Below are 27,029 nucleotides of genomic sequence, written 5' to 3'. Positions count from 1 at the left end.
TTTATAGATAACAAGCAGCACTTACAGTTGCATAAATAAACCTACCTGAAGCCAAGGCAGTTCACAAAGCAAAGTTATAACATGGGTTTACCTAGATATGCCTATAATTGCTCTTACTACTATTTTCTGGGCCAACTAAAGCTTCCAGATGTTCTTTGAGGACAGTCTCATATAGAGTGCATTGCCGTAATCAACTCAGGAAGTGACCAAAGTACATCACAATTGCTTTCTTTTAAACAAATTACAGTTGCAATGCAACTGCTCTGGTAAAAATAAACAACTCACTTTATTGTAGAAATGTTACCTTGACATTATTTTAAAATGTTAACTTATCTGAATTTTAATTTTACCTTTCATCACAAAATTATTTAAAAAAGAAGGAGACATCCTATAAAATAACTGCAAAGTAAACGAAATTTAATCCTCAAACAGGAAAATCTATGTAACATAAAAGCAGGAATAAAGTATCCAAAGTAAAAGATCTACCAATACTTCTGACAGTTTCAGTCTTGTGTTCCATTACTGTTGGGTCTAATGCAGGGGTGAGTTGCTGCCAGTTTGCAACCCCTGCATGTGCACTATTCAATGTAAATTGTTCTGCGCGCATGCGCAGAACAATTTACAGTGAACTGTGCACGCACAGTCACTAAAATCCAAAATGGGGCAGCCCAGGGGCGGCAAGGGAACCAGTTTGGGGGCATGGCAGGCCTGACTTCCACTACCGATTCGGCTGAACCAGGCCAAACCAGCAGCAACTCACCTCTGGTCTAATGTAGTAGAATAGTAGAACAGAATTGGCATTTCACTATCATTTCTGGCTAGACGACCAAGTTCAATTATTTTTGAGAAAAAATAATTAGAATCTCTGACTCTATAGTTCACTATCTTAGCCACTATTTTACATCTCTTATTTTTCTTCAGGTTAGAGTAAAAGAAACAAAAATAGATTATACAGCGTGCCGAGATACAAACCACCTAATGATCAAATCTGTATCTCCAAAAACTTGAGACCATGTCATTGTTATAGTTGTTACAATTAGACTGCTTCAAAAAGGCTTTACAACATAAACTTGAAAGAAATCAGCAGATACTACAGGGAGGATTTACTTGTATATTTTATTTTGCAAGATATAAGAACCCATTTGACTATCTATGCATGTCAACTATAACATCAATTTCGTCCCACTAAAATATAGTAGGATTAAATTCCAGCAGAGATAACCAAATAATATAGCAAAATTCTGGGGGTTTTAAGTGACAAAGTTTTTCTCCTGGTAATGGTCCACCTATTTGAAAACTGATAGGTTGGGAGGAAAAACCTGTAGAACATGTAGATTCTCTACAAATATTCAAACTAAGTACAAATCTCTCATGTCATTAGACTTAGTTCAATATGAAAGCACATCTTCAGATGAAAGAAAGACCTTCCACATCAGAATGTAAATAAATATTTGCACTGCAATAAATGTGGATTACTTGTTTCCTTCGCTGTTCCTCATGGCCATGTTAATGTGTAATCTCCCATTCAATTAGCAGAAAAGCATACAGTCTTTTGCCCCAACAGATGGACTCTTTTCTGTCTCAATTACAAGGCTAGCTATTGAAGCTGTTTCTAACAGCTTTAATGTATGACAATTTACACAAGTAATTGGTAAGTTGTATTGACTGCATTTTTTTGCATTCCCATCCAGTGTCATCTGCCAGTGGGAGAAAGAAACACCAATTGCTTCCATTAATAAGCTCTACCTGGGTCTACTCATGAGGATTATTCAAAAGCTAAAACTAGCGTAGACTGCAACATCAGGGGCAGTTCTTGGGGCCTCTAGCTTAGCCCATATTACACTGCTGTTCTGCAAGCTACACTGACTGCCAGTTTGCTTCTGGGTGCAATTTAAAACTCTACATGGAATGGGTCCATGCTACCTGAGGAACCATTTCCTCAGGTAGCATGGAGGAAGAAGAGGTGTGCTTACAGCAGCCTAAATTGGCAAATAGGTTTTAGGAATGCATCAATTCCCCCCCCTCCATGATATCATCATCAACACAGACAACAAAGCAATGGCACTGAGAACAATAAACGAAGGTATTCAGTCATTCAGGTAATGTCCCACTTGCGACAAAGGGAATCTATGAGAGACACAGTGGAAGTTCGTTTCCCAGGAAAGGTTGACTATATCAAGTGACCAATTGCTTCGTCATAATGAGCGTGAAAAATGCAAAACCATGTAGTTATTAAACCATGAAACAAGTTGGAAGAAAATAGTGGCTTTTACCTGGAGTAGTTATATGGAATTTCAGCCTCATTTTAGCAGACAGTAACCAAATATTTAAGAGGCTTAATTCAAGTGTGCAATAAAAAGTCTTCACTAGCTGTACCATACTGTCTACTTAGCATATGCTAAGCCACCTAAAAAGGGATTTGACAGTTCCACAGGATTGTATCATGTCCTTATGCTGTTCCATTTCTACATGAAACTACTGGAAATGGTCACTCAGAACTCAAGCATGGCTTTAAAAACACTAGTAATTTGGTACTTATGAATCCTGCCTGAGCTTGAAAATAGGGAGAATGATAAGTGCTTGGGGTTCTCTGAGCTTGGTTGTTTCCTTGCAGACATTTCATTACTAGACTAGGAAACCTCTTCCATGCTAGAAGGGAATAGAATTTGCTCTGTTTATATAGTAACACACTCTGTCAATGTCATGTTGTTTTCTTCTTGGGTATTATGTTCATAAATTATGATAGTCATAAAGGGAGTCATCACATGATTGACCTGATTTTAAAACATTTTTGCAGCAATCATTAAGTGACTCACTTAAGTGATCTGTGTTTGTTAAGTGAAGCTATTGTTCATGGCCAGAACCATGGGGACACCATGATTAAAATATACTATTGCTGGCTGAATCTGCCTTCTGCCAGAAGTTCAATCCTGACCAATTCAAGGTCGACACAGCCTTCCATGGTCAGTAAAATGAGGGTCCAGATTGTTGGGGGCGATATGCTGATTAGAGGACAGGAAGTCGTCCATGGGGTCATGATAAGTCAGACACGACTTTGCAACTAGCAACAACAATGCTGATTCTGTAAATTGCTTAGAGAATGCGGTAAAGCACTATGAAGAGGTATATAAGTTTATTGTTAATATATGGTGCTTTTGCCAAAAAAACAAAACACAGCAAAAACATAGTAAATCATAGTCATGTGACTGCAGGCTACTGCAAATGGCTGTAAATTTGGCCCAGTTGCTGAGTGCCTGAAATGCAGTCATGTGACTATAGTGGGCAGCCCTGCTGTCAGAACTGTCAGAATCAGATCATAAGTACCTTTTGGGAGGTCATTCGTAACTTTGAAAGGTCGCTAAGTGACTGATTGTAAGTTGAGGACTACCTGTAGTACCTTGTTGGGGCTGTTTACTGCTTGATTGATTGTCTGTGGCAATTGTTCGTTGATTAATAACTGTTGATGGCTGATTTGTCAGAGTGCAAGGCTTCCAGAAATTCTTTAGCATTTTTTTATTTAGCTTGGTCTTCATGGTCACAGTCTCCTAGTTGAAATCATGGTTTTCATTGTGTCTTCTGGTTGCTAGTTTGTGGTCATGGATGCACTCCAATCTTCTGCTTATCTGTCATAGTGGCTATTATAATTCTTTAAATATTTACATGTTTTGTTCTTTGGCTTTTGAATCTACTTTTGTTTTACTTAAGATGTTTTTTTAGTGGGATTTGGTTGGTTTGTGCTGATTATGCCATGTGGTTGTAATACTCTGTTGATTGTTTCTGAGATGTTTGAGGGCTGTTAGCCTTTTCATAACTTGCATTGGTTGTGTTATAATGGGCTAGATGGCACTTTTTGATAAAGTTGTGTGGGGAAAAGTTCCATATTGATGGAAGATGTTGTATAGGCAGTCTGTTTCCTTTTTGTGGGGCTTCGGGATTGTTGCAGTGCATTTGTGCTTGTTAGAATAATGTTCTTACATAGCTGCTCTTGAGAGAAATGGGGTTGTTAATTTGGTAGTGGAGCGCTTGATTAGTGTGGGTGTTTTTCAATAAACTTGTATTTCTAATTTGCCACCATTTCCTCTAATCAATGAGGATATCCAGGAAGAGTAGTGACTTGTTCTCTTCTTTCCTTCTGAATTTTATTTTTTGAAGTTGTTGTTAAACAGTATCTTCCTGGATGAGTGCCTTCTCTAGTTGTTCCTTTTTTATTGAAACAAAAGTATTATATTGCAGCAACCCATGTTTAGATTACTGCAACCATGAAAAGCATCTGAACATTTCAACTGGTAAAAAATGCAGCAATCTTTCAGAGCACAAAACTGAGATTATATAATCTCAATAGTGAAAGTTCAGTGATTGCTAATTGTTTAGGACTTAATTTAGAGTGTTGCTTTTAATATTTATGTATCTAAAAATCTGTTTCATTGTGAAATTGGGTTATTAATTGGGAATGTTACTCCACTGGTATATTTCAGCCAATTGGCATCAACACTGGACCCAGTCAGCAATCCTTCAAGGACCTGAATTTTGGACTGTTGCTACTGAACACCAGGTCAAGTTTATAATGAAGCTGGCTTCATCCGTAATCTAATCCTCTGGCAGGAAGCTTTTCTGTCATGGTACCTGCCATCTGGAAACTTATTCCTCCACATATTAGAGCTGATCCAACCCTGCTAACTTTTTGTAAGGCCCTGAAGACAAGATTTTGCCACAAAGCTCTCCACCCTAAGGGTTTGGGTAAGTCTATTTTCATGCTGTGTTAGTTGTTTTTTCCTGCATGTTATTTATAATTTTGTTATATTTTATTGTGTTCTTCAATAATGGTAGCTACCCAAAGTTGTATGTGTGAGATGGACAGTCATATAAATTTAATAAATAAATAAAATCAAGTGAAATATAATCAGACATATGAGAAAAAAAGTTACAACTGCCCCAAAGTCTTGGTTTTTGAAAAGGCCTTAAGACTCAGACTTTTGCTTCTGGACTCTTAAAATGCTTTTAACATCTTCATTGTTCTTTATCACTTTTAGTGATATTATATTTTTGGATTAACATTTTTATGACTATAATTTTTATGACTATTGCTATTTCCTATTTGTTTTATGGTTTAGGATACTCTACATTCAATTTTGCTAGTTACACAGACAAAAGGTATAAATGTATTAGAAACAATGAAATAATATTCTCACAAAAATTCAATCCCTTCTTTTTTTCTATAAGCAAAGACAAATACCATTACCAAAGTCAAGGGTAAGAGAATTAATGCTACTTATAACATCTGCAATACTAAAATATACAGTATGTGAATAAAATATCTGGGAAAACATAAACATCATAGCCCTTATCTGCCCCAGAGTATTATAAAGTGCTACATTCAAAAAATATCTTCATCTGTTAATTACTCCCAGATCTACAAAAAACTTGTAATATATTTATGATAAAATGTGCGTTGACCTGTATATGTTATGCACACTGTTATCTTTCATTCAAAGCTGTAGGCATCCCTACAATTACAGCCCCTTAGGTACTCTATCTATGGAGCATAACACTCCAAGTTAAATCCATAATAATTCATGAATTTCTAATAAAAAAATGACTATAAAAGTAAATCATTGAAGTGCACCGCAATTAATCCTGGCTGAGTCATACATCTCATACACCATTTCTAAAACTTAACCAGCACATAATAATTAGGCTAAGAATGGACAATGGCTTTTAAAAAAATATTTTTCTTTCAATTAGAAAGAAAAATGGCAAATTAAGGTAACTAGCAACAGAACGTTGTGTCTATAAGCATATTGGGATATGAAAGACTGATATGAAAGACCACCAACAAAATAACCCTTTGACATTGAATTACACATTTTCAGCTGTGATTGGCCAATAGAATAAAATAATCAAAATAGCAAGATACGGCCTTTATGAATCGGCATTAACTAAAAATTACAAAATAGTGATTGAAATATGCAGATTTTTTTAGTCTAGAACAGTGGTAGTCAACCTGGTCCCTACCACCCACCAGTGGGCGTTCCAGTTTTCATGGTGGGCGGTGGGGGTTTGCTGTAACTCTGCTTTGTAAATTTTATAAAGTAAAGTTACTTCCCTACTTTGTAAATCACCATTACTGTGGAACCGGTGGGCGGTTAGAAAATTTTACTGCTAACAGAGATACAAAACTGGGTGGTAGGTATAAAATGGTTGACTACCCCTGGTCTAGAAAATAGGCAATGATTTAAAAATTGATTCCAGAAAACTACTGGTATGGTCATAATTTCAAAATCAAAATGGAAAATTATTTAATGTAATTATTTTGGGAATTTATGTGTACCAGAGAGTGCAGTATTTGTTTATTTTATTGGATTTATATCTGAGCTTTTTCATACTGAACCTACTATTTTATATTGTGATAAAAAAGGCTTTTTCATTGAGTAAAAAAAAAAAAATACCATAGGACTTTTTTATATGAAATCTTAATATGAAAATTAATAACAAAATGGAAAATACTATTTATGGTAACTTAGACAATTTACATATCAATTAATTTAAGCTATTATAAATTAAATTACAGCAAGATTAATTGTAATGGTTTTAATAGCTGATTTTATTTAAATATGATTTGAACTTAATTATTAAGAAGCAGTTTTATTGGATTTACATCTGAGCTTTTTCATACTGAACTTTCTGCTATGGTTGAGACATTTGGTCTTTAATTTGATGTTAATTATTCTTAAAAACACCCCACAATGTCACAATGAAATTAGCTCTAAAAACAAACAACAAACCATCAGCTCAGAATTTTTTAAAACAGATATAGGAACCTGCAGTTATGCAGATATTCCTGAATTATAACCATGCAAACCCAGTAGGAAAAGATTGTGAAAGTTCTCAACAACTCTGGAGAGCCACTGATTTTCCTATTTTCAATTATTTATGATTAGTCTCTTTAGTTCACTAAAATTATAATTATTGTTTAATAACTGTGTCTCTACTGTCTGTTCATCTAATATGTAAAATTAGCAATGCTCATCTAATTTGCATAATACATTATGTAAAACACACCCTCTGTAAGCTCTGATTTAACAAGAAACAACCTTTATATTTAGCTTTAATCTGTTAGGCTGAAATCTTAGTAAAAGAACTAAGCAATGTGAGCCTTTAATAAAAACTCTTTAATAGAGAGTTTTCTTTCATTTGCGGACTTTCCTAACCATAAAATAAAATGAAGACATACGAATAAGAAAAAGAAGTGTAATACTGCATGTTTTTGTTTGTTTCTTTAAAAATGTTATATGGCCTCCAAATCAAACAACATGACTCTGAATGGCACAAGACAATCAAAATAAAACAATTAATAGTAATAGTAGTAATCAATAATATGTGATCTCGCTCAGACTCCTACCTTCTTCCTGCACATCATGATCCTAATTCTTTGGGACATAATCATATTTTAAAGCCTTTTGAAAGATCAATAGGGTCAGAACCAACTGAACTATTTCTAGCTATTGCCTATTACTACTAATAACTATTTGAAATAGAACAGAACCAAATAAAATCTTTATTGCAGTCAATGTCCAGGCCATAGACTATTTAATATGTGTTGTACTAAATTCAGTTGAAAATTTAAAGATCATGGAAAGGTCCATACTATCTATTCTCTATTCCGTATAGCAAATTCCAAATTAAAAGTATACCCAAGAGATGACTGTTAACATCTGTCTGGTAAAAGGCAGAGGATTAGAAATCCATTACCCATCATATTAGTTCAATCATCTGACTGACTACATTTATCCTAATACTCACTGCACAATCTGCTGTCGTCTAACTTAGTACCATTAAATTAAGTCTTGCCATTCTTGCAGTAGAAAAAATAAGGGTCTCTTTTGATGAGTGCTATCACATATCTTTTTTGCCATTCAAATCATCTTATGGCTAAATGTATCCAATTCTTTCAAATGTTTATAGACCTTGTTTTCAGGATGGTTACTCATCTTTTGAATCTATTCTAATTTATTTTGAATCACAGGGCCCAGAATGTCTCAAAACAGCTTTATTATCTAATATGAGTTATAAACTTTTAATAAACCCATAATTTAATTTTTTCATATATGGAGAATACTTAAATCAGTACCATAAGGAACAGATAAAAAGAAAATTATCTGTAGCAATGTGCGAAAACAGATAAAAAGAAAATGATCTGTAGCAATAGTCTTCACTATTCAGCTGTACAATAATTATAAATTACAATGAGTCCTGCATCCTCTGAAACTACATTTCAAAGATGAATCAAACTTACTTTATTTACTTTGCAGCACTGTAGTCAGTACATTCACATTCAGAGCTAGGTATTTCCTGCTGGATCATATTAAAGCTGTACTTAGCGTGAGGACAAAAATAGTTCTCATTTTAGAGAACTAAGAATATACAAGAATGCAGGTCTAATGCAACTAAGCCCCACAATGTCCTTAATGCTACCTCCGTCTCATTCTGGAGCACCAGTAGCGAGGAGATGGGCATATATACACACGTCATGTGGACTTAAACAGATATCCATAAAGCAGCTTTTGGATATCATGACCAGAGATTATAGGACATAATTCAAACCAGCTAGAGAGCATCTTGTTGAAAGAAGCTGCACTAAAACTAGTCCTCCGATATTCTTCATTATTCTCTTTCCCCTCTCCAAATACAAACTACATATCTATAGCGATATTAATGTAGATATAGACAGTGATATTTATATTCAGAGAGACACAACAATGTATTCTAAGAGCTACAGTTCCTATAGGATAGCTATGCAAGTTGCACACTTTCCCAGGTAGCTTTGAAAATATGTAGAGAAAATATTTTTCCCCTGAAAATCTTAACAAATGTACCAAAGAGCATATACATCCCTATGAAAGCCCAGAACTTTCAGATCCTGCTTCCCTTTCTTTGCATGATAGCATCTTCTCACTGTATGCAATTTAACAATTAAAATGTAGAGTTGTATATTAGATATAAAGTCCTATGCAGAATATAATATCTGCTTATCTGCACTCCAGAAGAAAATCTAGAAACTCATTAATAATGTTTACGGCTAATCCTCAACTTACAACAATTCAAAGTTTATTTATTTATTTAACATTATTTATAAAATGTATTGGCCACCCATTGTGCCTCAGGGTAACCCTGAGCCACTTACAATCATAAAAAATAAAAACTGCAAAGATGAAAGGATAAAAATACTACACAGAGCCAAAAACAGCAGTCCAATAAAAATATGTGTTGAGAGGAAACAGAATGGGAGGAGAGATGGTATCTGATGTGATGCTCCCCCATTGAAGCCCACAAGCCAACTGGTAGAGACAGTTCTTTAGTCTCTTATAGAAGGTCGGGAGGGTTGGGCCAACTTCACTTCAGGGGGCAAGATGTTACGTCATTGAAAAAAATGACTTATGACTGATTGTCCCACCTTCCCACTGTTGCAGCATCCCCATGGTCACATGATCAAAATTAGTACATTTGGAAACTGGCATGTATTTGGGACTGTTGCACTATCCCAGGGTGATCACCATTTGCAACCTTCACAGCCAGTTTCGGACAAGCTAAATCAGTGGGGGAAGCCAGATTTGCTTAATAACCATCTGATTTACTTAACAACTGCAATGATTCTCTTAACAACTGTAGAGAAAAATGTTGTAAAATGGAGGGAAGCTCACTTAACAACTGCCTTGCTTAGCAATGGAAATGTTGGATTCAATTGTGGTCATAAATTGAGGAGTACCTGTATACTTTCCAACCCAATAGATATTGTGAAAGAATAAAGGGGCTGGAACTTTACCTATTAGCATGACAATTGTTTTATAACAAAACAGAATGGGACCAAATTTAGAATGGGGGAAGAAGCACCAAAAGAACGATTAAGTTTGAAAATGGGCAGAATCCTGATGGTTGCAGAGGAAAATAATATCCTTGCATGCTAATGCATTCATGGAGCAGTATTTTGTAACTCTGGCAACTTTAATATATGTGGATTTCAATTCTAAGAATGCTGGCTGGGGAATTTTGGGAACTGAAGTCCACACGTCTTAAAATTGCCAAGGTTGAGGAATCTGCTCTAGAGGAGGAAAAGTTAGTAACAGGTCAGAATGTTACCCAAGCCTTCGTTCTAAGCCTCTCCTCCTCCCTCTCAGGCGCATGACTGCTGTTATTAAGGGATTAAAAAGAATTTAAGAAACCATGTTCTGTGTGCTTTCCATGGCTTTTTAAAAACCCAATTCTATAGATTTTTTATGCATGACTAATCTGATGCCCTGAGTCATACCGCCTTTGACTCCAGTACTAGATGATATTCACTCCAATAATAAGCCTGTTTGTGTGCATCTATTTGAACCAATTCAGGGTTTTTCCTGTTTGCAAATGAATATTTATGAATGGTTATATAACATCCCATGTACAAAAAGGTCCAGATCAAACATAGACATGCTTCTACTTCAAACAGCTTGTTATTATGTTTTATTTTTTGCTACTACTCAGTAATAATTAATTGACCCTGTATATTTATTTGGAAGAAAACGTCTATTACTCAAAATCATTATAATTTAAAAAACCATTTTCCCAGGATGGTTGAGAAGCTTTGAGACTACAGTGAAGCAGCTTTCAGCTATGAAACCACAAAAGAAATACTGCAGACCATGACATTAATCATTTATCATATTTTCAGAATAAAACAATGACATTTAATGCTGTGAATACCGTTTATTACCCAATGCAACATTAGGCCATTAGCAATCTATACTTAGTATTAAGAACATATATTTTACCCAATTAACAAGTACTATTATTTATTCAATTATTATGCTGTCCAAGTCCAGTAGAAAAGTATGGATGCTTTTCAAAGAGGCCACTGTATAATGGAGATTCACCTAGTAACTTTCCCCCAAAATGTAGCTACAAAATTCTTTATGGATTCATATTTAAATATATGCAGGGCAATGTTTCCTTATAAGGTTACATGGAGAGATAAGGCGCTTCTAGATTCTAGAGCATGACACATCAAGTGTCATCTCTAACTTTCCTTCCAGAGCAATCAGTTGTAGCACTTCAGCATGCATGTAGTTGGAAGGGACATGTATCTTTTTTCCCTTAGTTGATTTCATCTGGGATTTTTAGTAAAAATTAGGTATGCACCAAGTAATCCACTCCCTGCACAAGATTCTCCAGAATAAAGGGATTGTTCTCAGTTCTACCTCTAGTTATCTCGCAGTGCTGCTGACAGATTCTTTTCCAAATCTCTTAATCAAGGGGAGCAAGCAAGCAAGACGCGGAGACTTCAGAATTAGCAATCTGTTATTTCTTTTTCCATGCCTACCCAAAGGAACTGAAATGCAGCTGCTGTGTTGCTGCTGGTGGTGGTGCTGGCTTTTAAAAAAAAACAACGCCGTTACAAAGGACCGACACGAGGAGCATCCTGCTTTATTGGAAAGCAATTCAGGATCCTTCTTGAGAGTTTTAGGCTTAATTCGTTTCAGCGCGAGAGTTGCGCGACCACAGCTTACCTCCGCGACTTTTCCGCTTCAATACAGGCGCAGTTTCTCGGGCAAAGGGACCGAGGGGGGGGGGTAAATAAATAAATAAATAAATAAATAAATAAATAAATAACACAATGCAGTCGGAGGATCAAAGAGGATTGCAAGGCTTACTCCCTTCTTCGTTCGCCCCTTCCTTTCTCCTCCCCCCAGAGAGGAGGAGGCAGCTTACAAAAACGATCGCCTTGGAAAGAACAACTGCAGGTAAGGAGAACAAGCTCTAAGCACTAAAAAAAAAAAAAACCACTACCCACCGGCACCAGTTTTGGAAAACACTAAGCCGAGACACCCGCGCCCCGCTTTGCCCTTCGGTCTCCGACTGAAAACCGCACCCGCGACCTACTCGGGAACCAACGCAGCTCCCCTTCCGCCTCCGCAAAGGAGAGCCTTCCACCGATTTCGGGGATGGGGAGGGGGGTGGATCCGCCTGCCGCCTCGGCCCTCCCGCCAGCCCAGACTCCAGCCAGACTTGCGCTCCCAGCGAAACTGCAACAGGAAGAAACTTGAAAGGGGATCCAGAAGCGACGTCGGGGCAAAGAGGGAACGATCTTCGCCCTAAAAGAGACCGTCCCGGCTGCAGAAGCAACAGCTGGCCGCCCCTTCGTGCAAACTCGCACCTGAGCGTCCTCCGAGGAAAAAAAGGGCCAAAGCAAACTCACTCTCTCTCTCTCTCTCTCTCTCTCTCTCTCTCTCTCTCTCTCTCTCTCTCTCTCTCTCTCTCTCTCTCTTCTTTTTCTGTGATTTAATTTTTTTTTTACCTGGCGGTTCCTCCTTTCCAGCCGAGACGTCGCGGTCAGCTGTGCCTCCCAGTCCGTTGCACACAGCGTCCGTAGCCGGAGCTATTTATAGTCCGCAGCTTCCTTCCAGCGCACTCCGGCATGGGGCAGGAGAAGTGGCCAGTAGAAGCAGGGCTGGCGGGAAATGGGGGGACTCCGCCAAAGCGACAGGCTCCAAGCCTTCTCCCTGAGCGCCAGAGCCGCCGCACGCGCCGCGAGGATAAGTTACCTCCTGCCCCGCAGTTGCTGCAGCTGCCGCTCGCTCGAGCCAGGGGCGCAAAGCAAGGCGCGCGCTCTTCCCTTCGGCGCCGCCTCCACCCTCCCAAGTCTCCTCCCTTTCACCCCCTCCTTCCGACAATGTCACCGCAACTCGCCGGAGTCTCCCGAGCTCGGATGGAGCGAAGTGGCTGAAAGGCGCAGGCGCTTTAGGAGACGGGAAAGCGGGTGCGCCACGCTGCGCTCGGCTGTTTACCACCACCCTCCTCCTCCTCTTCGCTTTCTCTCTCTCTCTCTCGTAGGCTCTGCAAAGCAGCTCTCTGAGGTGACCGTTGGTTCAAGAGCCGGAGTCGGAGGAGAGGAACAGGAAGAAGCCGAGGCTTGTCATTTGCCTCCTGGTGCCCAGAGGGAGCTCCGCTCCTGCTTTCTTTGGCCCAGCAAAGACGGGAAGGAGAAAATGCTTTTCACCGCTTCTGATTGCCTATTTTCCTGGCGGTGTCCTTGGCGAGGGGTCTCCAACCTTGGCAACTTTAAGACTTGTGGACTGCAACTCCCAGAATTCCTCATCCAACTTTACTGGCTTAGGATTTCTGGGACTTGCAGTCCACAAATCTTAAAGTTGCCAAAGTTGGAGACCCTTGTACTAGGTGGCAGGCGTGCTTTTCTGAAATAGTAATGACTAACCATGATGATCCGATGAAGTTACCTGGCAGGCAGCTATATGTCTGCACCTTGTCAATATTTTTCTGAACAACCTTTATGAAACCCGAGATAAACTAAGTAAAGGTTGTTTTCAGGTGGATTTATTTTATGATAATTGCATTGGGCATTCATGTGTTGGTGTCTGTTATGAATCTTCAGCCTATGTTTTAGCTCTCTTTGGGCTTATTATCTAACAAGTGTGATGATGAATTAGAAAGACTTGATAAGTGCCCTGGAGCACTTCAGACAGAGCAGGAAACTAGCTGTTGCTCATGAGAAAAAGCCTCGGGCATGTCTGAATCCCACTGTAGCCACACTAAGGAGAACTAAGGAGCAATTTCCTGACAAAACAACAACTCGCCTCCAGAAGTTATGGGTGCTCCATTACTGCAGCTTTTTAAGACGAGATTGGACAACCATTTGTCTGAAATGGTATAGCTGAAAGTCTTGTGCAGGGTGTTGACTAGAAGATCTCCAAAATGCTTTCCAACTTCCCCCCCCCCTCCGTTATTCAATCTAGAACTAGGGAGAAATTTCCTGACAGAATAATTATAATCAGTAGAATGACTTACCTCCAGAAGTTGGGGGTGCTACATCACTGGAGATTGGACAGCCATTTGTCCAGAAAGATATAGGGTTCCTATTTTTACAGGGGGTTGAATTAGAAGACCTCCAAGGTCTCTTCCAACACTACTATTCTTCTTTTAATATTTTTAAAAGATATTGAGACTTTGCTAAAGGTTTCCGGAAGAGCCAGTACAGTACAATAGGGACATTTATTATCATTAATCTCTTCCATTTATTCCTCTAAATCTTGTAGGTTTTCTGAAGGTGTATGCAGGTGTGTATATTGCTAGTTGGTTAATTTTACATCAGAATTCTGGGATTTTAAAAAATCACAATATTTCCATCTTTCATATTCAGGCTAAAATGAATGTTCTCATATAAATGCCAAAGTAGATAGTCTATTTGCAATAGTCTATTTTTAAATGCAGAATATTAAAATATTGTGTAATAAATCAAACACTCTTTCAGCCTGGGTTTTTTTTTCCAGATCTACAATATTCTTTTTAGATTCAATGTCTGAAATTGTTTTATAAAACTGACTAATGATTCTTTTTTATCAACAATTTTACTGGATCAGGGTTTCCAAAAGAAGAAATTACCAGTTTATATTATAAACATGTGACAAATGTATTCTTCCAGTGGCATTCTATATTACTTAAGGACTGGTTCACAGGAATTTTATGCAATATGCCCTTAGAGTCTCTGCTAATCTTCTCTCACAATGAACCATAGCATGCAAATTTTCCTCACAGATAAAAATCTGTAGTTTTCCAACATTTATTACCACAATCATGGCAGCTATAAAAATGTTTGGACACCATGGGAAGAATCAGTACCATGAAAACAATAACTATTTTTTCCATATAATATGGTTATCTATCATTGATGTATGTATCATTGAGGACTATTGGGTCATATCATATGAATATTTTTGATGATACACCAATAGTCTTTAATATTCTGAATAAGTAGTATATGAAAAAAGTATTTGGGAAAACTTACTGTGGCAAATAAGTAACAGAAATTAATTTTAATCTAAGTTAATATGAAAACAATGTTACAATGATCTGTGAAAAAATACCACAATTTCTCAAGTAAATCTTGAAAGAGGACTGTAGGGACATGCAATCATGTACCCTAAGATGGAAATGCTGCTGCCTTAATTCTGATTTGCAATGCCACATACTAGCAATACAATTATTTTTACATACAGAATTATGGGCTTTATGGATTCTTGCAGTGTGATGCTGAGACCTCAGAATTCTACCTAGCAATGGGAAGGAATATTTTCATTTTATTTGGAGCGCCCTAGCAACAAAAAAGAAAAGCATAGCATCACCAACATCTGTATTGATTGGGAATCCTGAATCTTTAAAGGAAAATAATTTATCCTATATTGTGACATAACTAATCCACATAACAATAAGATACAGTAGACCAAATGGTTTTTTAACCTTATATTTGTTTTTTATACCTAAATATTCAACATCTCACGTATCTTTCATTCTGTTTATTAAAAAACTTGGAGAATGAATGAAAATACATTTGTACAGATAAATTTAAAGCTGCTTACAATACAAAGTGGAACAGAATCTTGATTTTTATGCAGCTGTTGAAAATGTTTCTGCCCTATCAGAAATGAATGGTGACAATCAGCACCATAAATGTGAATATCTAATTTTTTAAGAGCTAAAACACATGAACTGGTCTATTTGCATGAATGCATCTTTCATATACTGTATTTTGGATTACAATTTCAACCAGATATTCAAATGAGCCATACTAGCTGGAGCTGATGGAAACTGAAATCAACGTTCCTGGTTATAGAACGCTTGTGATTTCTTTCACATTCAAAATCTTTTCCAATCTACACTCCTTTGTACAATATTTATGCTGAGGTTGGAGAATTACCACAATTTTTAAAAAAACCAAGCTTAACTTCTTGCCCTTTTCGAGTTCTATGAAGCCAAAAAGGTTGGGAAAGCAGTGAGGTTCATTTTTTTAAATGAAAAAGCTATTTTTAACTGCAACTGCAATTAAATGTAAGCAATTACTGCTTACAGAATTCTAGGTTAGATTACACAAAGATGTGATATTGACTGTACAAGAAATCATTGAAACAGATAATGAAACAAGTGCCTTATCGGCTTTATGCAGTTGACAGCAGTTAATATATGACTGGAGAAATGTCCATTATTGTGATGGGTAAAGGTTAGAAGTGTTGTAAATTGCAGGGACACATTATATTTATGCCTAGCTTTATTAAATTCTGGTCAGCAAATTCATGGAGGACATTATTCTAACATTTTAGTTTATTCATCAAGATAAAAACTGGCTTATTATTATTATTATTACAGCCACATCCTACCCAGCTCTTCTTGCAAAACTTCATTTATTTACATATCCTCATATCTGTACCAGTATATACTTAAGATCAGTGACGTGCGGTGAGGTTTATGGTTGGTGAGGCAAGTGGGCAAAAGCAGCCCTACTGCCCCGGCGCTGTGTCTGCCATAGAGGCGGAATGCCTCTATGTCGGACACAGCCGCAGAGATTTCGGATGCCCCGGCGCTGTCAGACACAGCCCTCGATGTCGGACACAGCGCCAGGGCATCCGAAAGCCCCACGGCTGTTTCTGACATAGAGGGGTCCCGCCTCTGTGGCGGACACAGCACCGGGGCATCCAAAAGCCCCACGGCTATGTCTGACATAGAGGCATCCCACCTCTGTGGCGGACACAACACCGGGGCGTCCAAAAGCCCCACAGCTGTGTCCCAGTGACGTGCAGTCAGGGGACGCAGGGCCTCACCACTGTCATCATGAAAAGAAAAAAATGTAAAAGAAAAAAGGCTGAGGTAGTTGCTGCCAGAGTCACAGTGGATGACTCTGCTTAGTGCTTAACTCTTTAAAAAAACCTCTAAAAAGTGCCCTCTACAGGAGGAGGCGGGAGAACCATGTGCCTCATTTAGTCTATCTTTATGATCACTCGAGCAGAGTTAAGCAAGGGTTAAAAGCTGAAAAATTCCTTACGTAAATGAGGCATGTGGTTCTCTTGCCTCCTTCTGTAGAGGGCACTTTTTTTAGAGGCTTTTTTAAACAGTTAAGCAGAGTCATACATAGGAGACACTGGCAGCAGCTAACCCAGCCTGACCTCAGCAGATCTTGCCTTTTTCCTTTTACATTTTTACGTTTTCATCATGGCAGACAAGAGCAGAGTTGAAATCCTTTGTGAAACAGCTGGAAAAGGTATGTTGGTCGGAGGGAGGGGGAGAAATTCAAAATTAATGTAATTTGTAAGTAATTGTATTATTGTAAGTAATGTGTGTGTGTGTGTGTGTTTTACCTGCCTCTGCTGGCGCACAGGCTGGCTTTTTTTTTATGTCGGACATAGCAGCAGGGCTTTTGGACATAGCAGCAGGGCTTTTGGACATAGCAGCAGGGCTTTTGGACGTCTGAAAGCCCCGCGGCTGTGTATGACATAGAGGCGGATACAGTGCCGGGGCGTCCGAAAGCCCTGTGGCTGTGTCCGACATAGAGGCATCCTGCCTCTATGCCGGACACACCACCGGGGCGGCGAGGCGGTTTTTGCCCGCTTGCCTCACCAGTCATAAACCTCACCGCACGTCACTGCTGTGTCCGACATAGAGGTGTCCCGTTATGTCCAAAAGCCCTGCCGCTATGTCCAAAAGCCTTGCCGCTATGTCCAAAAGCCCTGCTATGTCCAAAAGCCCTGCAGCTATGTCCAAAAGCCCTGCCGCTATGTCCGACATAAAAAAGTGCCAGTCCACGTGCCAGAAGAGGCGGGTAAAACACACACACACATTACTTACAATAATACAATTACTTACAAATTACATTGATTTTGAATTCCTCCCCCTCCCTCCGACCAACATACCTTTTCCAGCTGTTTCACAAAGGATTTCAACTCTGCTCTTGTCTGCCATGATGAAAATGTAAAAATGTAAAAAGAAAAAGGCAAGAGCTGCTGAGGTCAGTCTGGGTTAGCTGCTGCCAGAGTCTCCAATGGATGACTCTGCTTAACTGTTTAAAAAAGCCTCTTAAAAAAGTGCCTTCTACAGGAGGAGGAGAGAGAACCACATGCCTCATCTACATAAGGAATTTTTCGGCGTTTAACCCTTGCTTAACTCTGCTCAAGTGATCATAAAGATAGACTAAATGAGGCACGTGGTTTTCCCGCCTCCTCCTGTAGAGGGCACTTTTTTAAGAGACTTTTTTAAACAGTTAAGCACTAAGCAGAGTCATCCAATGTGACTCTGGCAGCAACTACCCCAGCCTTTTTCCTTTTACATTTTTTTTTCTTTTCATGATGACAGTGGTGAGGCCCTGCCTCCCCTGACTGCACGTCACTGCTGAAGATAGGTAGACAAATACCAGGTTTATGATAAATAGGCTAGTCATAGACTTGCAAGTAATAATAGAAAAGATGGAAAGCTATGTGTCTCAGTAGGAACACTCAAAACCTTTTCCAGCATTCTGATTTTGCTTAGAAGTGTTTATTGTTCTTAGGCTTTAAGAAACATTGACCAGAAAAGAACAGGCATGCAGAACTGATCAACATTCAAGCTGCCATACTATTGAAAATGAAATGGTAATAACCTGTTTAGATTCTAAATGTAATTGGTTGGTTCTGTTGTTGTTATGGAGTGTATTATGGGGCATATATTTTACATGTCTCTCCTTTGTATTGTGATAGGTTATGCCAAGACTCATCTGCAAGAGAGGATCAAAAAAAGGTCAGGATGGTGGCTACAGCCATATATACAAAGTCCCATCATTTTTAAGGGTATTACAAGAAAATAGGAGTGTTGTAAATCCACCCGTCCATATTTGGATAATACCTGGTTGCCCGACCATGGAGAAAATAGGACTGATTCTAGATTGAGGGAATGGATGCAGGAGAATAGGGAACATGATATTCAAAGTCATGTTTTATTATATTTTTGTTATGGTAATTTGCATCAAACATGTATGGTTTTACAGTAATCAAACTATAGTCATCAGATAAATTTAGTAGCAGGACAATATTTCTTATGTAATGATTTTAAAATAAATGCACACATGCACCAAGAACAATTTGTAAATTCTTTTCGTCACATCTGGATTATGTCTTATGAACTATTAAATTCATAAATGAGGGAGATGGGAGTTAAGCAGGATTGCTATATTAAGGTGATCAGATTTTAACATTGGTAAAGAGGGACACCATTGACCGGGGGGGGGGGGTTCTTGATTAAAAATTTTTTTTAAATCAGGACTTTTTATTTAATGCTACCTTCAATCCTCATGAAGGAATAATCCAATTGAATTGATTAGGAATAAGATGTTCTGATAGAATAAATGGTCTATGGTTCATTTATTTTTATTATTTATTAGATTTTTATCCCACATGTCTTATTTTTACAAATAACTGAAAGGCAGAAAACATACTTAATCTTCCTTTTAATATTTTCCACATAACAACAACCCTGTGAGGTGGGTTGGGCTGAGAGAGAACAACTGGCCCAAAAGCAAGACTCGAACTCATCTTCCCTTGGCCAGCCCTTTCACCACTACACCAAAAGGCTCTCATTTAATAAGAAGACACAGAAGAGGTTTTTTTTAGTGTAATGAGGGAAATGGGGGAAAATTCGGCTTGAAGCAAGATTTCTGGGATAGGGTCTTTCTTTTTTGGGTTGGCTTTAATGCCCATCTCTTGGTATTCTCCCCTGGGAAGGAAGCTTTGACAGAAATATTATTTTTGCACCACTAGAAAAGACTAAAGTGAGAGGGAAAGGCACTGATGGTGGAGGAAGATGAAAAGTGAACTTTAATCACATTTACTTTTCATCTTTCTCGCCTGCTTAATTATTTTTATTAGTTTATCAGAATATAAAAGACAAAAAAAATGAAAATAAGGGGAAATTAAGAGTGGAAAAAGGGAAAAAGGAGAAAGTGTTTGGTAGAAGGGGGAAAGTGGGGGGAGGCATTGACTTCTGACTCTTTTTTAGCACAGTAGAAGATAATAACATTACAACCTCAACTTTTTACTTTTACACAATAATATATACTACCCAATTCTATAACAACAAACTATCTAATCAGGAAAACCAAAATCACAATTTCATTTTTTCCACCGCAAGCACAAAATTTAAAAGTGGTTTCCACATGGAAACTAAAATAGATATGTTCTTTTCTTTGAATAAAGCAATCAGTTTAACCATCCCTACTTTTCATCTTGCTGTGATAAATAATATATAATTTTGTTCACACCTATTAATCTTTATAGACTATCATCATTTATATTTAAGGTGACCAGATGTCCCGCTTTCGGCGGGACAATTCCTCTTTTGAACAATTTGTCCCGCGTCCTGTGGCGTTTTAAAAAAGTCCCGATTTTTTTTAACGAAAAGGCCTCCAGCCGCCTTGAGGCTCTCCTAGCAACTGGAAGCGTATATTCTTCGAGCCGAGCGCATTCCCGCCCACGTGTCCTTGGGAGATGTTGCCAATGGCTGAGGGAGGAGAAGACTTTACTCCATGTGGAGACCGCGGGCTTCCCTCATGGATTTTTTCTTCTTCTGTTGCTTTGAGCAGCCCCTCCCTCCATATCTCTCCCTCTCCCTCTCCCTCTCCCCCTCTCTCTCTCTCTCTCTCTCTCTCTCTCTCTCTCTCTCTCTCTCTCTCTCTCTCAGCTGGCAGACTGCCTCCGAGGCTGTCCAAGCTCAGCCCCTCCCCTCCGGGCTGCTGCTTCGCCTCGGCTGCTCGAGGCTTCTAAATTGGCATTGCATGTTGTTTGGGGATGGGATTACTAGAAGGAAAAGTCCAGAGAGAACTATGAGACTGAGAAAGTGGTAATTGCATAGAGAGAGAGGACCGTTCACAAAAAATGGGTGTGTTATAGAAGCACAGCATATGTCTCACGTGGGTGATAACCTGGTCTCTATAGAATCTGAAAAAGTGTTAAGTCTCCTAATTAATTCTGTAGTGAAGTCTGTATTTGTGATCTCTTTGTTCTAGGATTGGCATCTTGAGGTCTCTAAGAGATGCATTAGGGAGCTGAACTGATTTTGGGATATTGCATTTCCCAGGTTTTTTAAAAAAAGTTTTTGATAGAGAAAGACAGAAGAGCAGGTGCATGAAGCATGCAGTTACTGGGTCTTGTACTAGATTTTTTAGAGTAGCAAATAAGATGAAATTAGTATTGGAATCTGCTGCAATCGTGTTGCATCTATAAGACTGGGAGGCAGTCTTGGTAACTGTTAGGACTGCTACTGCAGTTTTCATTGCTTCTACTGCAGAAGTGCACAGTTGATTTCCATTGAATTAAGCCAAAGGTTGCCCTGTACTTGCTTTCCTGAAGTGCATATTTCTCACAGACTCCCTTTCACAGCAGATCCACTCTCTTTATGTTGCAAACTAAGTCAGCTTTGTCTTCTTTAGTTTTGCAGTTAGCCAGAGCCCTTGAATCATACTCTGCTGGCTCTTGTGCCTTTGAAGGCAGCACTTGTGGCTATGAAATGGACATCACCGCTCTTGGTGGATTTTGAATGAGGAAGGTAAGAAAAAGGTTTTTCTAGCATGTGTCTTATTTTGTGAGAAACTAATAATTGTTCGACCTTGATTGAAATCCGTCCTGATTATAAAGCTGCTCTGCTTCTTAATGTGAGGTTCTGGGGTATTTTTCCACGCATATTAATAGAACTGTTTCACCTAGTATCTTTTTCCCCCTACTGGCTTACTCTTCCTGATACCTGGGTAATTCCAAACAAAGCAAATAATACTGTAAAATTGCTTTTATGAGTAGCGTGGTTTTGAATATCTTGCTGCTCTGGAGTTTTATGGGGAATATTCCACTATTGCATATATTAGATTGTTAAGAAGAGAGGGGGGAACCATCAGCAGTTTCTGATCTTCTTTACAGCAGTTAAAAGTCCAGCTGCGGAGGCTATGAGAAAGTAACCTGCAATAAGAAAGTGGATTTGGTATGGAATGGGATATTTGTTTTGCATATCTTAAACCCTACTAGGGTTATTTTTCATCCAATTCATTTTTCCTTTTCAGACTAAAAATCAAAAGAAGGAGCGAGCATCTGCCCAGCATCGATCTCAGGAGGAATATGGCTCTGTGCCTCACTCCCTTGTGTTTCATCGAGGTCGTATTGGTAAGAATATTCAGCAACTCATCCAAAATGGGAGTGATGGAGGCTTTTTCTGCTACCAGCCTCAAGGTGAAATTATTAAATGCCATTGAAGGCTACGGTGGTTCATGGAAATAGTTGCTTTACAGGTAGTGCTTGCTTAACAACCACAATTGGGACTGGAATGTCGATCGTTGATATTGAGGTCATTTTCTAAATTCTATTTGAATAGTTGAAAATAATCTTTCCAAAAGCAAATGTTAATTAAGTAGATTTACATGTTTATGGAAACAATCATGTTATACAAAACATTTTCAGGCTTTATTCAAGTTATGATTGCATTTTATTATCAAAGCAGACTATAAAATGAGGTGGGGACAGCACTTAAAAGTGTGAGCAGCTGTAATAGAAGAAGGAAAACAACTTGGCTAAATATTGTAACATCACAAAGGCAACTAGGCAAACCAATCTATTGTTCAGTCCATTTTAGCAATGCTATTTACTTTTATTAATGAAGTAAAATTTAAATATGTTCTATTCTGCATTTTGTCCCCAAAGCACGCCAGGCAGTGGAATGGCCCTAGCCACAGTTGTGTCTTTTTTAGGTGCGGAAGAAGAATTCGTTGAAATATTTTGTGACAATAGCTGGACCTCTGGGTGTGACTCATTTCCTGGTCTTCACAAAAAATCCCACCAGCATCAACCTTGTAAGTGACATATTGAGGAAATGTTTTGTTTTAAGAACATATGTCCCTGGTTGTCTGTACTAACTGGTCTAATTGGGCCTCTGTTCAATTATTTATATTGGAGAGGATTTGGAGCATGTTCTGACCTGGCATATAGATTCAATTTTCATACAATACTGTTACAGCTTGTTCAAGGTGACCAGACATCCGCTTTTGGCGGGACAGTCCTGATTTTTAACAATTTGTTCCGCGTCCCGCAGCGTTTTAAAAAATCCCAATTTTTTAAAAAATTTTAATCAAGACACCTCCCCCCCCCCCCGGTCAATGGCATCACTCCTTACCAATGTTAAAATCTGGTCACCTTATTTATATTAAAAAGGGAAAAACCTTTTTTTACATCCATTTTAAAAGTCTAAACTTTAAAAATATTTAGCAAGAGGGAAAGGCAGAAGGAAAATGCCCCCTTTTTCCTGTGCCTCAGTTGCTATGGGAAATGAAAGGACCAGGCTCCCCCCCTCCCCCCCGCTGAAAAGAACCCCTGAACAACTTTGCGCAGTGCACAGCTCCATTTCGGTGCCTTTTACTGCTCAGTTTGGTCCATTTCCATCAAAGATTTGGAAAAGTTTCTTCTTCTTTCCTTATGCTATAATTTTGACTCTGAGAAGGGTTTGCTGTTCTTTCTGACCTTTAAAATGATACATTTCAGTGACTCTTTCTCTGTGCTTGCCTTTAAGAAGCACTCCAAGTCAATCCAGAATGATGTAGATGTTAATACAAAGAACTGAGCAAATTAAAATGGTGAAATTAGTCCCAGGAAAATATTTTTCAAAGAAACCTTGATAGTGATGAGGAGCTCCTCACGCGCCACCATTTTTCCCACACGAGCTGACCTCCAACCTCCGTGCCCCTCCCCTCCAGGAAATCCAGGAAGGAACAGTCGCTACTTCTCTAGCCAAAGTATTTCCTGGAGCTCTATCATACTGGGTCATCTTTTCTTATAAAGGAAAGTAAAAGGGGCGAGGGGAGTTCCGTTTTCTTGCTTTCACGTTTTAATATCTTCAATGAAAGTACTGAGACATAGAGAGGGGTTAGACAGAGTGTCTTTTGTCTTGCCCCGGTTAGGATTTCTTAAGCAAATCCACTGCGCTTTCAACATGAAGCCAAAATCAGGACTTTTTAAAAACGCCGCGGAACACAGGATGCGGGACAAATTGTTCGAAATCAGGACTGTCCTGCCGAAAGCGGGATGTCTGGTCACCTTATCCATGAATGAACTTCTATTTTGAATGTGGCGGTGATCTATAATTTTACCTTTACCTTTAACCCAGAATAGTATTATTTTAGGGCAGCATAGGGATCCTGCAAATACTGTAAATATGTAAACATTGGGTTCCACTTAAATTTTAATATTTCAGAATTCCCTAAGTGAAATTTAGGGAATGTAAATGTATAAAATAAAATATATCTTAGTCTAACAGATTCTTCACAAACGCTTAAATTGTCCTGCTTAGAACTCTTCAGCTTGACAACACTGAAAAGGGTGCCAGCACTGATCATCCTAGCTGGACCCATATTACTGGCTTAGCTGGGAAGGAAGGAAGGAAGGATATTTTTAAAAGGAAATAATATGCATGAATTTGTGTTTTTCAGGAAAGAAAGGATTGTTCACTGATATTTGCAAAAAATGCTTTTAAAAGTTACAATTTTTATACTATTCACACAACTTAAAAGATTGCATTAATTTGGTGATCAGAATGCCTTGTTTTGTTTTGTTTTAATAGTGGCCAAAGCATCTTTGTTTGTTGCTACTGTTACATCAAGCCTGTAGAGAAGAAAGGACCAAATTGATAAATTTAAAATCCTTATGGTCCTCAAAAGAATTCTTGGGCTGCTGATCCGCTGTTTGGTGCCTATAGTAGTGGAACAGCAACAACACTCAGCAGCATTTCTTTCAGGGCACTAACATATCCAAAACCTTTATTCTCTGGTTCACTTCTTTTTTCACCATGCGATGCAGCAAATAAAAATTGAAACTATCCTTCATAGCATTATATTGCCCTAGTGTCTTTTTACTATAATTGCATTCTGTAATTTCCAGATATTCAAGCAACAATAAAAGACATATCCGGACACACACACACCCCAAAAAAAAATTGACAGATTTTTAAGACATATAAGTTACTTTGTGCTTTCTTTGAGTCTTTCTTCAGGTTATGCTGGTAAACACTTTAATATACTTTTTAAAATTGGGCTCAATTATAGTGGGAATATTTGATTATAAAGCAGAGTCCAAAGACAAGGGCCACTTGCCCAGGATGGAGCAGAGCCAAAGATCTGCTTAGCTTAAAAAGGACTTAAATCTGAAATCCAGGATTCAAATTCAAGCCCAGAATGTAGAAGTCCAACATCACCAGTGTATATCTGCAAAATATGATAACTAGAAACTATTTTGTGTATCTTAACTGCTAGGAGGCAATCAGGGTAGAAAAACAAAAGTCAGAACCAAGACTTTTAAAAAAGGATTCAGTAGTAGGACTTACACACCACACTTAGAAATATCTGCCTGACCCATTCTAGGCTACAAACCATAATTGTACATTTACTGTATGATGGATGAGAACCACAATGAAAAAACCTAGCGAAATCACATTATGTCTGTCTATAATGTCTTAATCTAAACAATTTCCTTCTTAAAAGAAATGTTTCAGTCTAATTGTAGTTTTTGACCATGAGGGATGCAATATCCAATTCTACCACACTTTCGGCCACTCTGTTAAGATAGAATATTGCCTGCGGTATACATCGTGAAGGTAGTCTACACTGCATACCCCTTCATATACTTCATACATAAGGATGGAGACCTTCCTTAAATATTGAATTATATCAATCCTATTGCATTTCTATAGTTCCATATTATGGTGATTTTATTATGGTTTTATCTTAATTTAATATTTTACCACTTATATTGCATAACATCACTTAGACATATAAGACTTCACAATGCTTTATAGCCCTCTCTAAGTGGTTTAAAGAGTCAGCATTTTGCCCCCAACAATCTGGGTCCTCATTTTCAGAAGGCTGGAACACTGAGTCAACCTTAAGCCGGTGAGAATCAAACTGCTGGCAGTCAGCAGAATTAGCCTGCAATACTGAATTCTAATGACTGCGCCACCATAGTGTGTGTGTGTGTGTGTGTGTGTGTGTGTATAAAATTTTATTTTTAACTTTATTTAAATTAAATTTGCATATCAGGGATTGCATCATTATGGTTTTTATTGGAATATTTTATTGGCCAGTTAGAAAGCTAATCTGAATTTCTTCTAAAAATACAAAAGAAAATATATACCGTATTTTCACGACCATAAGCCGCACTGAAAATCCTAAAATTTTATCAAAAACCAGCAGTGCGGCTTATAACCCGGTGCGCTTTATGTGTGGAAAAAGATAGAAAATCTCTCCCTCCCGACGCTCAAACTTGAAGCTCGCAAGCATGCACACGTCCCTCGGGTCTCTCCCTTCAACCTCGCTACTTTCTCAGTCGGAGACCGGGGGGCGAGCAGAGAGCCACCCAGTTCCCAGCCCCTATAGACTGAGCTGTTCCGTCACCCCCGCCGCCGCAAGAAGGGACGGCAGAAGGGACGGCTGACCGGCTCAGCCCTTCAGGATTTGCCGGCGCCGAGCACCCCATCCGCCCCGGCAGTCGCCCTGCCTAACTCCGCTCCGCGCCCCAGCCGGCTCTGCGCTGCCGGTCAAGGGCGCGCGGGTGGCCGGTGCGGCGCCGGTCTTCCCAGCACACCACGCCGGCCGGGCAAGAGCCGGGAGAGCAGCGGAGCCCGAAGCCTCCCGCGCCAGAAACGTCCCGCTAGCCGACGCCTGCCACGTGCGCCCACCCGCCCGCCTCGGGGACCGCAACCTGGGCGCCCTGCCCGCCGCCGCCCGGTTTGGCTTCCCTGGCCGCGGCGCCCCAGGCCCCCGCGCTGGCGATCTCCCGGGGTGGCGAGGCTGCGCGGGGCCGCTCAGCGGAGGAAGGCGGCCGCCTGGCGGGAGAGGCTCGGCCGAAAGGTGCTGGGGCTGGAGCCGCAGAGCCAGGCATGCCTTCCGCCCGGGAAGTCCTGCCCCTTCATCCCCGAAGGCCGGCGCGCGGTGAGGGGGGCCGGCGTGGGGGCGAAAGTACTTTACACATGCTCCACGGTCGCCGCGCTCTCCGTCCCAGCCTTCGCCGAAGCCGGCGGGCTGCCTCCCGAAGAAGCCGCCGGAGCGTCCCAAGCCAGAAAATGCCCCAACTCGGGCAGACGGAGTTCCAAGTTGCAACCTGCGCACGTGATTCGATGAGGAACCAAGGGGAGCCGGGTCTCTGAGCGCGGCTTATAACCCGGTGCGC

The 27,029-nt window shown here is 39.4% G+C and overlaps 1 protein-coding gene and 1 long non-coding RNA gene across 7 annotated transcripts in view; one reads left to right on the top strand and one right to left on the bottom strand.

Annotated features, from left to right (window-relative positions):
- The window catches only part of INPP4B (inositol polyphosphate-4-phosphatase type II B), a 221,525-nt gene extending 208,780 nt beyond the window's left edge, over positions 1-12,745 (bottom strand). For 3 of the 6 annotated variants that reach the window (XM_087724358.1, XM_087724355.1, XM_087724356.1), the window contains exon 1: positions 12,326-12,743. The gene's annotated coding sequence lies outside the window, so the exon portion shown is untranslated. Of the gene's footprint in view, positions 1-12,325 lie in introns of all 6 variants that reach the window. The other 3 variants (XM_087724357.1, XM_087724352.1, XM_087724354.1) reach the window with 3 other exon arrangements.
- LOC148043824 (uncharacterized) lies at positions 11,625-21,981 on the top strand. The gene is made up of 3 exons (XR_015697881.1): positions 11,625-11,771; positions 21,266-21,381; positions 21,887-21,981. It is a non-coding gene; the product is annotated as an uncharacterized LOC148043824 (long non-coding RNA).
- Positions 21,982-27,029: the final 5,048 nt, after the last annotated feature.

This window comes from Thamnophis sirtalis, unplaced genomic scaffold (genome assembly GCF_051295495.1).
Source record: "Thamnophis sirtalis isolate CommonGarterSnake01/CBP01778 unplaced genomic scaffold, rThaSir2_p1.2 scaffold_10, whole genome shotgun sequence".
Taxonomy (NCBI): Eukaryota; Metazoa; Chordata; class Lepidosauria; order Squamata; family Natricidae; genus Thamnophis; species Thamnophis sirtalis.
This window is presented reverse-complemented; position numbering and strand designations above follow the sequence as displayed.